Here is a 12,500-nt window from a genome sequence, read left to right as displayed (position 1 = left end):
TAAATAAACTAAAATATAAATTTAAAATCCAAATTTGAAGCTCAAGGTAACGATTTTGAGCGGAAATAGGATTCAACAGTCGTGACGTGACTACTCTCGGAACAATGACGGACGCTCTTATGAAATATTGAATTAAATAAACTTTGAAATTTTGAACTATATTTCTGATAATTAAAAAAAAAACATTTTTTTTTTTTGGATGTATCTTACTTTATCTTCTTTTTAAAAAAAATTAAAAAAGTTCAGAGTGTGTCAGAAGAGAGACCATTTATTTCTTCTAGAATAAAATTATTTTGAAATTCTGGAATATGCCAATCCTTGTCATTTTCACCAAAAAAATATAAAATAATTCAGTGTCTTGTAGTATGACAAGATCGGATCGGAAGCTCCTGGGTTCGAGCCTAGCTCGGTGCATAGTTGAGTCATAGGAAAAGACTCTTTACTCACATTCTCTCACCGTACTCAGGTGTAAAATGAGTACCTGGCCGTTAACAGCGTTGTCTCTGTCCGAAAAAAAAATTGCAATATCGCCAAACATGCGTTGGCCAGGTACCCCTTGTAAAGCGCTTTGCAGCACGTTTAGTGGATATTGCTCTATATAAAAGCTCAATTACTTTTTTCTAATTCAATTTTCCTCGCCCCGCCAGTGATCATTGGGAAATAACACCAGATTGACACGGTTTGTCACATGTTATTCTTTTTTTATCGTTTGGGATCAAACGGTTCCTGGAATGGCCTTGTGATCAGTGGACCGTGACCACTCACTAGCTAGATTAAGTCTACGATAAAACGTGTTGAACTCTTTGTCATTACTTTATAATAATAAAATAAATTAAGAAAGACAGAATGAAAGAAAGAAAGAAATAAAAGAATGGTGGAATGAAGAAAGAAAGGAAAGAAAGGAAAGAAAGGAATGGTGGAATGAAGAAAGAAAGGAAAGAAAGAAAGAAAAGAATGGTGGAATGAAGAAAGAAAGGAAAGAAAGAAAGAAAAGAATGGTGGAATGAAGAAAGAAAGGAAAGAAAGAAAGAAAAGAATGGTGGAATGAAGATAGAAAGGAAAGGAAGAAAGAAAGGAATGGTGGAATGAAGAAAGAAAGGAAAGAAAGAAAGAAAGGAATGGTGGAATGAAGAAAGAAAGAAAGAAAAGAATGGTGGAATGAAGAAAGAAAGGAAAGAAAGAAAGAAAAGAATGGTGGAATGAAGAAAGAAAGGAAAGAAAGAAAGAAAAGAATGGTGGAATGAAGAAAGAAAGGAAAGAAAGAAAGAAAAGAATGGTGGAATGAAGATAGAAAGGAAAGAAAGAAAGGAATGGTGGAATGAAGAAAGAAAGGAAAGAAAGAAAGAAAGGAATGCTGGAATGAAGAAAGAGAGGAAAGAAAGATAAAGTAGGCTAGCCCCTTCCCCCGAACTCTTCTCCCTTTCGCCATTAGCAAAAACAGGCAATAATAAAATAGTACTAGTAGATCTAATAATAATGCTGTAATATGGCGGCGATGTTTTTCTTGTCTCACTTTCTTACTTTTGCTCCTTCTTTGAGTGTACTAGGGTCATATATCTTTTGCATTATCATTCTTTTTTATATTTACCCAATATGCGATTGTAGCATTGTGAAACATTTGTGGTGATGGGTCTTATATATTTTTATTATCATTATTATTATTATTATTATTATTATTATTATTATTATTATTATTATTATTATTATTACTATTATTATTATTACTATTATTATTATTATTATTATTATTATTATTATTATTATTATTATTATTATTATTATTATTATTATCATTATCATTATTATTATCATTATTATTATCATTATTATTATTATTATTATTATTATTATTATTATTATTATTATTATTATTATTATTATTATTATTATTATTATTATTATTATTATTATTATTATTATTATTATAATTATAATCGTTATCATCTTCATTATTATTATTATTATTATTATTATTATTATTATTATTATTATTATTATTATTATTATTATTATTATTATCGTTATCATCTTCATTATTATTATTATTATTATTATTATTATTATTATTATTATTATTATTATTATTATTATTATTATTATTATTATTATTATTTTCTTTTATTATAACTATTATTACTATTATTATTATTATTATTATTATTATTATTATTATTATTATTATTATTATTATTATTATGATCGATATCAAATATTATTTTTCTTCTAAGGTCAGTATACCTATACCTGTTTATTGTCGTATTTAAAAGACGGAGATAATTCTAAATTGGCAAAGCAACGACAAACATTGGGTGTCTCCCATTCCTGGGGTTAAAATAATAATAATAATAATAATAATAATAATAATAATAATAATAATAATAATAATAATAATAATAATAATAATAATAATAATAATAATAATAATAATAATAATAATAATAATGCTGTAATATGTTAACTCAATACACGTTTAGAACATATTCAGATGATTGGTAACAATAATCACACACGCCGATATCCACCTACCTACGGGGACATTAAATAATAATATACAATATCACGTTAACCCTCTCCTTACCAACTAGGAAAATCGTCACATTCGTTAAGATACAAACCAACATTTTTCTTAATCAAATGTCTCTTGTACATCATAAAATTTAAAGAAAATGAACGGTTTGTTGTAGATAGATAGATAGAGCATGTTTTGCTACAGAAATTATAATTTATCGCAAGAACTTAGATACTGCTATTGTGTTTGAGTGATAAAAAAATCTATTTTTGTGTTAGTTGGGTGTGAAGTTTTTTTGTGAAAATCCTGAAAATGGCTGGTAAGGATAGAGTTAAGGTGTTCCATGTATGTGTGGCTATGTGGTCTAGCGGTATGACACTCGTTTTCGGACCGGAAGGTCCTGAGTTCGAGCCTGGCCCAGCGCGTAGTTGAGTCCTTGGAAAAGGCTCTTTACTCACATTCTCTCACCGTACTCAGGTGTAAAATGAGTACCTGGCCGTGAACAGCGTTGTCTCTGTCCGAAAAAAAAAATTACATGTTAAGTGTTGCTGTTGACCAGGGACCCCCCTGTAAAGCGCTTTGAGCACGTTTAGTGGATATTGCGTTATATAAAAGCTCCTATTAAAAAAAAAAAAAAAAAACCTACAACAACAACCTTGTCAATACTAGTCTATATATCTATTGTATCCATCCATCTACCTTGACCAAAGGGAGAGTGATTGTCATCCGAGATAAATGGAGAGATACGGACAGACACGAGTATCAATGTACGTACTACGTAACCAATTTACCCAATACCGCGATAATAATAATATATATACCAACAAAACGCATTTAAAACAAAAAGTCAAGTTGAGCGTTTTAAAAAAATGGAGCTTTTTTTAAAAAAAAATTTTTAAGGAGCTTTTATATAGCGCAATATCCACTACACGTGCTCAAAGCGCTTTACAAGGGGTCCCTGTCCATTAGGTAACATTTAGAATTTAGGACAAGACATGACGCCTGTAAGACGATATTATTTTTTTTTTTTTTGAGGGGGGGGGGGAACTGAGAAACAAGGCTGTTAACGGCCAGATACTCATTTTACACATGAGTACGGTGAGAGAATGCGAGTAAAGAGTAGATAGTATATCGATCTAAAGTGAGTCAAAATCTGGCCATGCTGAAGAAATTGTGTTTTGTCAGTTATTAACGGGGGGGGGGGGGGGGGGGGGGGGGGGAATCTCCATCGGCCATCAATCTATCTCTACTGAAAGGAAAGTGATTTGGATAGATAAATGGATGAGATACATACATACATACACACACTTGTATCAAGTAGACAGATATGGCGTAACTAGCCACTCGATCGTGTTATAACATTATATCCTAGCCAGTTTACGGACGTTCTCTAGGGGTAAAAATCAACAACAAAATAAAAATAAAAAAACCAAAATGTATTTAAAAGTGTGGCCAGAAAACTGTCCGTCAAATATATATATATATATATATTATATATATATATATATATATATATATATATATATATATATATATATATATATATATATATATATATATATATCGATTTAAATGACTAGTAAAAAAAAAAACAAAAAACCCCCAAAAAACACACACAAAAAAAAAAAAAAAAAAAAAAACCCAACAAAATAACAACACCAACAAAACCCTCTCAATTCTGAGGCCTCACGATGTACCTGGTTTGAAAGTGAGTGTTTGTTTTTGTTTTTTGTCTTTTTTGTTTTTGTTTGTTTTGTTTTGTTTTTTGTTTTTTTTTTGGGTTTTTTTTTTGCCTCGTTTCACATTCCGTTCTGTTATAATTATTATTATTATTATTATTATTATTATTATTATTATTATTATTATTATTATTATTATTATTATTATTATTATTATTATTATTATTATTATTATTATTATTATTATTATTATTATTATTATTCGTTATTCGTTAACAAGTGCATAATATATCTAATTTATAATGAATGACGGAGCAGGCACAATAAATATTTTTTGTTATTCGTTTTCGTTTTCTTACAGTTCGAATAAGATCAGTTTTTTTTTAAAAACTCACGTAAACAGTTCAAAGTTCCAAAATGTAGAGAGGTCCTTACTAGTCACTTTTCCACAAAAAAAAATATATATATATATATATTTTTTTATAAAAATTAATTAAATTAATTTTAAAAATCACAGTTTCACTGAATATATATTCAATCAATGAAATCAAAGAATCCACCAATCCGAACTGTTCCACATCCACATCCACAGTCACCAATCAGCCATCCATCATCCACCCAGGACGTGAGAAGAAGGAAGAAGAAAGAAGAAGAGGACGAAGAAAGAGAAAAAGGGAAAGATAGGGTTTCGAGCTGTTATCACGACCCACTCTTCTATCTGACAACCAACAGTGACGAGGTCAACGGGCAGATAATTATCATTATCATCAAATCGGAGAGATATTAGTATTCATATTATCATAGAAGACCTGCCTAGTATTACGAAAAAGTCGTAGAATTACCAATTTTTGGCTCCAACCACAGAGCGGCATACCGTCGCCATCGTTAACTTATAGATAGTTCGAAGATGACGTCACTCTGGTCTTTGTTATTGTTTTTTGCCATCCGCGTTTATGAGTAATACTCACTGAACTGTATTAACCACATTATAAACGTTCATGGATACACACAGTTTTGTGTGTTGGTCCGTCATACTTCCGGATGGCAATGTTATGAGCTTCTTGGCCAAGCGCATACTATCTATAGCCCGACACTGACCAAAATATGACGCCAAAAGACCTGTCTTTGGCCACAAAAGAAAACAAATCGTGAGTTATTGTGTTCAATAGTTCATCCAATGGGACCACTTAGTTTCCATGAGCACTTCTAACAACAACTCACTAAGCAACTAATGACGTGAGAAGACCAGTCCTTTGGGGGTTTCAGTGTCAGGCTATAACATAACGATGGCGACGGGCATATCTACGCCTCTTTAACTCAATAAATCTTGCTGAAAAGGAAAATGTAGTTCCTTAGATCCTATAGATAGTATGCGCTTGGCTAAGAAGCTCATAACATTGCCATCCGGAAGTATAACGGACCAACACACAAAACTGTGTGTATCCATGAACGTTTATAGTCAGGTTAATACAGTTCAGTGAGCATTACTCATAAACGCGGATGGCAAAAAAACAATAACAAAGACCAGAGTGACGTCATCTTCAATCTATCTATATATATAGGGCCTTGATTATATTCAATAGTTCAACCAATGGGACCACTTGTTTCCATGAGCTCTACTAACGACAACTCACTAGGCGGTGCAAAAACCAAGTAATGGCGTGAAAAGGCCAGTCCTTTTGGGGTTTCGGTGTCAGGCTATAGATAGTATGCAGATGACGTCACTCAGGCCTTTGTTATTGTTTTTTGCCATCCGCGTTTATGAGTAATGCTCAATGAACTGTATTAACCAGACTATAAAAGTTCATGGTTACACAGAGTTTGTGTGTTGGTCCGTTATACTTCCGGATGGCAATGTTGTGAACTCCTTGGCCAAGCGCATTCTATCTATAACATAACGATGGCTACTACGGGCATATACCTCTTTGACTCAATAAATCTTGTTGAAAATGAACATGAAGCTCCTTAGATCGTTTATTTATTCAGAACATTGAAGTATTTTTGGATCATAGCGAGGACAAATTATTATTTACTAAAGCTATTTAAAGTAACTTTTTTTTTTCCCTTGGAAACTACGAATTGTTATCTTTCAAGTTGGCAGCTCTGCTAAAGATAAAGAAATCGTTCAGATAACAAGAAATTTTATCATTGATAAAGTGAATTCGTTAACATTGATTGGTGGGATTCTTAATTAAGGCCTGCTCGTTCGACAATGGTGTGATCCGCTAATAGGGGAAATCAATGCCAAGTTAAAAATTACAAGAGGACTTACTTAAACAACTCATTCAATCCAATCTCAAAGACATTCCTAAACACTGGCAGTCCTGGTTTTACTATTTATTCTCTTTTTCATTGTTTTGTTTAGTTTTACGTTGTTTATTTATTTATTTATTTTCAATTCTGCTGTTTTAAAAATGATCTTTAAAAAAAAAATTTTTTTTAATTTGTTTTGTTTTTTGGGGTTTTTTTTTTTGTTTTGTTTTTTTGCTTTTGTTGTTCTAACTTTTTTTTCCATTTTTATTCATTTTGGTTGTTTATTTATTTATTTATTTATTCATTTATTCATATATTGATATGGTTGATTGATTGATTGGTTTATTTATTGTATTTTTGGGGTATTCCAAGTTTGTTTTTTTTAAATTGTGATCTATTCGATTTGTTTTGCCTTTGATTTGTTGTTTTCAAACTTTACTTTACATGGAAACCGCACAGATTTTTTTGGGGGGGGGGGGGGGGGGGGTTTCTTTTTCTTTGTAGAGGTTTTACGGCGTTTGCGGTATATTTAGAAATGTCATATAAGCGCCATCAAAATGTGAGAAAATAGGATGGTCAAACAATTCTAGATATAATACATTAGAAAGCACCTCAGACAAAAGGGGGGGGGGGGGGGGGGGGGAAGCTGGTTCAAACAGGGAACAGAAGTTGATTCAAATGAGCATAATACCACATCAGTTTAGTGTTCTCTCCCACGAGTCTTATCCAGACACAAGCATGAGATCTCTACAGGAGGAATACCCTGACACACAAGAGAGGCAATATGTGAAAAAATAACCGAACCCCCCCCCCCCCCCCCAAAAAAAAAAAAAAAAAAAAAAACATCATCTCCCAAAACATACACTATACCTCCATTTGCCCTGCCCCCCCCCCCCCCCCCCCCCCCCCCGCCAAAATCAACCAAGGTAAGGACAAAAACCAAGTAATCTCATTTCAAGACAAAGACAGAGAGTAACATAGAAAAGGAAATAAGGGGATAGAAAATACAGCAACAGTGACGCCCCCCCCCCCCCCACACCCCCTCAAAAGAAAAAAAAAGTTTTATAATTGTTTAAATTTGCTACTAACCCAGCAGATTGAACAGATTGAACAAAAGGTATTGTGAGTGTCAGTGTGTGTGTGTGTGTGTGTGTGTGTCTGTGTGTGTGTATTGGGGGGGGGGGGGCAATACGCCCACTATGTAAATAATGACAAGTCATCTCAAATATTACATACAATGGAATCCATCGCATTGTGCTCACGAAGCAAATCTTAATTATTCATGAATAAGATTACACATTGACGCACAATCCCAATGATCACCGATGAATGTATGAATAATAATTAGCATAATTCGGCCATGACCATAAATGACACATTCATCTCATTGTACATGTTATATTATACATATTCAATGACAATGGAAAATGGTTATCTCCCCGATTATATTAATTTAGTTATCGAAACGGTTATCATTCCAACAATCCTATTCAGGCCTCGTATCAGCTCTATGATGTGATCCTGCACGACTTTTACTTCCATACTTACAGTATAGTAAACACGTAGGTACATCGATACTCAATGCTTACATACACGCATAACAAAAGATACACTGATAATAAGTGATGTGATATTGACGATTGACCTGCGATCACACATATGAATTATTACTTCATTAACCCAATCAATCCTAGAGATTTTTGCTACTTTTAAACTTTGGAAAAAAAAAATGTATTAAAAAATGAGCATGTACATAGATCTAGTTGTATTCAACTACCATTAACATGTAAAAACTAAAAACATTAGCTTTGATACTACGCCTATAATTTGTCTCAGAAAAACGTAATAAATAGGCATGGGGTAAAAGTAACCCGGGTAAACTTCGGATATGGTCGGTGTTAGGGTTGAGTGAGTTAAAGCAATGTGTGACGGACCGTCGCATGAAAAGAGCAGTAAACGATTTACTGGTGGTGGCAATCATCACTAATGTTGTTGAATTTCGGACTCGGGGTTAATTAATTATTAATATAAACAAAAAAAAATCAAGTGAACGTTTCGGATTTCCCCTAGATTCAACGCTAATTATGAGCAATAGCATAATATTTTGTCAACATTTTCGATAGTGAAGGATTCCGGCCAGGGCCTGGGCATTCGAGGTCCCAGAGAAGGATAGTCTGTATGACCGTAAAAACTGCAGGCCTCTCACGAACTCTTCCTTGATGTTACTATAATGAATAATAAGATATGAAGTGAATAGAAAAGTGCCAGAAGACAATAGAGAATAAAAATTTTTCGCGGCGGTGGTGGGGTTCGAACCTGCGACCTTATTGGTACGACAACTCCGCCTGGCAGTGTGAGAGCGTGGCTCTACCGTGTGAGCTATCAACGAACACAAAAATATTCGTTTCAAACTCAAAGTCATTACTAGATCCCTCTCTCACCCACTTCTTGAGACCGCCGATTCGTTCGTACACCACCATCGCGAATAATTTTGACCAGCAGTTAAGCTTAATAGCCAATATTCTCAACACAAACATATAACATAGAAACGATTGAGACATTGAGTATGCTCCGGTGTATGGGGTGAATTTTTAATTCAGAAAAGTGAGTGGAGCAGGCACTTATGTTGGTAACAACAAGATATGAAGTGAATAGAAAAGTGCCAGAAGACAATAGAGAATAAAAATTTTTCGCGGCGGTGGTGGGGTTCGAACCTGCGACCTTATTGGTACGACAACTCCGCCTGGCAGGTGAGAGCGTGGCTCTACCGTGTGAGCTATCAACGAACACAAAAATATTCGTTTCAAACTCAAAGTCATTACTAGATCCCTCTCTCACCCACTTCTTGAGACCGCCGATTCGTTCGTACACCACCATCGCGAATAATTTTGACCAGCAGTTAAGCTTAATAGCCAATATTCTCAACACAAACATATAACATAGAAACGATTGAGACATTGAGTATGCTCCGGTGTATGGGGTGAATTTTTAATTCAGAAAAGTGAGTGGAGCAGGCACTTATGTTGGTAACAACAAGATATGAAGTGAATAGAAAAGTGCCAGAAGACAATAGAGAATAAAAATTTTTCGCGGCGGTGGTGGGGTTCGAACCTGCGACCTTATTGGTACGACAACTCCGCCTGGCAGGTGAGAGCGTGGCTCTACCGTGTGAGCTATCAACGAACACAAAAATATTCGTTTCAAACTCAAAGTCATTACTAGATCCCTCTCTCACCCACTTCTTGAGACCGCCGATTCGTTCGTACACCACCATCGCGAATAATTTTGACCAGCAGTTAAGCTTAATAGCCAATATTCTCAACACAAACATATAACATAGAAACGATTGAGACATTGAGTATGCTCCGGTGTATGGGGTGAATTTTTAATTCAGAAAAGTGAGTGGAGCAGGTACTTATGTTGGTAACAACAAGATATGAAGTGAATAGAAAAGTGCCAGAAGACAATAGAGAATAAAAATTTTTCGCGGCGGTGGTGGGGTTCGAACCTGCGACCTTATTGGTACGACAACTCCGCCTGGCAGGTGAGAGCGTGGCTCTACCGTGTGAGCTATCAACGAACACAAAAATATTCGTTTCAAACTCAAAGTCATTACTAGATCCCTCTCTCACCCACTTCTTGAGACCGCCGATTCGTTCGTACACCACCATCGCGAATAATTTTGACCAGCAGTTAAGCTTAATAGCCAATATTCTCAACACAAACATATAACATAGAAACGATTGAGACATTGAGTATGCTCCGGTGTATGGGGTGAATTTTTAATTCAGAAAAGTGAGTGGAGCAGGCACTTATGTTGGTAACAACAAGATATGAAGTGAATAGAAAAGTGTCAGAAGACAATAGAGTGTCTTCTGGCACTTTTCTATTCACTTCATATCTTGTTGTTACCAACATAAGTGCCTGCTCCACTCACTTTTCTGAATTAAAAATTCACCCCATACACCGGAGCATACTCAATGTCTCAATCGTTTCTATGTTATATGTTTGTGTTGAGAATATTGGCTATTAAGCTTAACTGCTGGTCAAAATTATTCGCGATGGTGGTGTACGAACGAATCGGCGGTCTCAAGAAGTGGGTGAGAGAGGGATCTAGTAATGACTTTGAGTTTGAAACGAATATTTTTGTGTTCGTTGATAGCTCACACGGTAGAGCCACGCTCTCACCTGCCAGGCGGAGTTGTCGTACCAATAAGGTCGCAGGTTCGAACCCCACCACCGCCGCGAAAAATTTTTATTCTCTATTGTCTTCTGGCACTTTTCTATTCACTTCATATCTTGTTGTTACCAACGTAAGTGCCTGCTCCACTCACTTTTCTGAATTAAAAATTCACCCATACACCGGAGCATACTCAATGTCTCAATCGTTTCTATGTTATATGTTTGTGTTGAGAATATTGGCTATTAAGCTTAACTGCTGGTCAAAATTATTCGCGATGGTGGTGTACGAACGAATCGGCGGTCTCAAGAAGTGGGTGAGAGAGGGATCTAGTAATGACTTTGAGTTTGAAACGAATATTTTTGTGTTCGTTGATAGCTCACACGGTAGAGCCACGCTCTCACCTGCCAGGCGGAGTTGTCGTACCAATAAGGTCGCAGGTTCGAACCCCACCACCGCCGCGAAAAATTTTTATTCTCTATTGTCTTCTGGCACTTTTCTATTCACTTCATATCTTGTTGTTACCAACATAAGTGCCTGCTCCACTCACTTTTCTGAACTATAATGAATAATCAATTTTATTTATCTTTTTTTTTAAGGGAGAGAATTGAAGTTTGGATAAATTTTAATATAGATGGAATCCAACAAAAAGCAAGTCAGTCACATTAAAACAAAAACACAATTAAAAAAAAACAAAAAAAAAACAAACAAACAAACAAACAAACAAAAATACAAACTTGAGCTTTCATACACGGCAATATCCAACAAACGTGCTTAAAGCGCTTTTCAAGGGATCCAAAAGCCGACGGCATTAAACATGAAAGACGCCGAGACATTCATAATATCGCCTGTAAGGTCATAATAATAATAATAATATACTCATTTTACACCTGAGTATGGTGAAAGAATGTTGAGTAACGAACACTCCCCAAAGTCGGTGGCTCTATTTTACGCGGTCATAATACAAACTCGTACTCGAACTATGGAATCTCTGCAGGTCAAGGATGCCAAGTGCTATATATAGTAACACTAAACCAGACCTGTCTAGTGCTACGAAAAATTCGTAAAATTACGAATTTTTTGGCTCCAGCTACAGAGCTGCATTAACACAATAAATATCATGGAAAAGGAATTATTTAGTTCCTAAGATCCACTATATATCCAGGACTTTGAAACATTTGTGGATCATGGTGATGGTATATTATTGATTTCTAAAGCTATTTATAGTGACTTTTTTTCATGTTTTTTTTTTTCGCTTGGAAAGTATGAATTTTAAAAACTTCAAGTAGGCAAATCTGCACTAGACAAAAAAAAAATGCTGACGGAATCTCGTTGAATCCATCATACCGTCGATACCGCCGTTCTGATGCGAGAAGAAGAAGTATGGCAAGAGCATCTGATCTGATCTGCAGATCTGCGTAGAATTACGAATTTTTGGCATCAGCTACAGAGCTGCAATCGCCTCTCGGACTCAATAAATAGAGTCGAAAAGGAATATTTAGTTCCTTAGATCCTATATCCAGGACTTTGAAGCAAGTGTGTATCATGGCGATGGCATATTATTGATTTGTAAAGTTATTTATAGTGACTTTTTCACTTTTTTTCGCCTTGGAAAGTACGAATTTTATTTTAAAAACTTCAAGTAGGCAGGCCATGCCCACGATACCGCTGTCCTGATGCGAGAAGACGAAGAAGTATGGCAAGAACGAAAAGAGCGTAGAATTACCAATTTTTTGATCCAATTTTCAGACCATCATTCATACGCATCTCTAAGTCATTAAAACTTATTGAAGATAAAAAGTTGAGGCCTGAGCTGACGTCACAATGTTTAGGATTTTGAAGTGTTATTTAATTTTAATGTAAAAATGTTACTGCTCGA

The 12,500-nt window shown here is 34.8% G+C and overlaps 1 protein-coding gene across 20 annotated transcripts in view; it reads right to left on the bottom strand.

Annotated features, from left to right (window-relative positions):
* The window catches only part of LOC144959809 (ATP-binding cassette sub-family G member 4-like), a 150,668-nt gene that overhangs the window by 61,132 nt on the left and 77,036 nt on the right, over positions 1–12,500 (bottom strand). Inside the window, exon 1 of one of the 20 annotated variants that reach the window (XM_078892581.1) lies at positions 4,584–4,831. The exons of 18 other annotated variants lie outside the window; for them this stretch is intronic. The gene's annotated coding sequence lies outside the window, so the exon portion shown is untranslated. Of the gene's footprint in view, positions 1–4,583; positions 4,832–12,500 lie in introns of those variants that run through there. One more of the 20 variants, XM_078892566.1, reaches the window with a different exon arrangement.

The sequence above is a fragment of the Berghia stephanieae genome, chromosome 14 (genome assembly GCF_034508935.2).
Source record: "Berghia stephanieae isolate SIO BIC M18660-M18661 chromosome 14, UCSD_Bste_1.3, whole genome shotgun sequence".
Taxonomy (NCBI): domain Eukaryota; kingdom Metazoa; phylum Mollusca; class Gastropoda; order Nudibranchia; family Aeolidiidae; genus Berghia; species Berghia stephanieae.
This window is presented reverse-complemented; position numbering and strand designations above follow the sequence as displayed.